The following is a 364-nucleotide window of genomic DNA, read 5'->3' as shown; positions in this document are numbered from 1 at the left end:
TAATAATAGAATAGTATAGAATGTAGGTATGTTGATTTTTTTTATTTATTAGCCTCGTTGTAATCTAAGTTATAAATTATAAATTATCATTTATCAATTATCAATATCAATATCAATTATCAATGAATATCAATCAATGTATCCTCAAGCGACGTAAGCTGAATATATGATGAAATCAGGAGCGCACATTATTCGCATGATTAAATATATTTCTACAATGATGTATATTAATATTCTTATCCACGCATATAAATTTATGATTATCATCATCGAGATGGTCGAGGCAAAGTTGGGGCGCATGAAACTAATACGATACTAATTTATATAGTACACTGTATGATAATTATAAATAATATAATATATA

This window comes from Arachis ipaensis, chromosome B03, assembly GCF_000816755.2.
Source record: "Arachis ipaensis cultivar K30076 chromosome B03, Araip1.1, whole genome shotgun sequence".
Taxonomy (NCBI): Eukaryota; Viridiplantae; Streptophyta; class Magnoliopsida; order Fabales; family Fabaceae; genus Arachis; species Arachis ipaensis.
The sequence above is the reverse complement of the archived record's forward strand: the minus strand, read 5'-3'. Positions refer to the sequence as shown.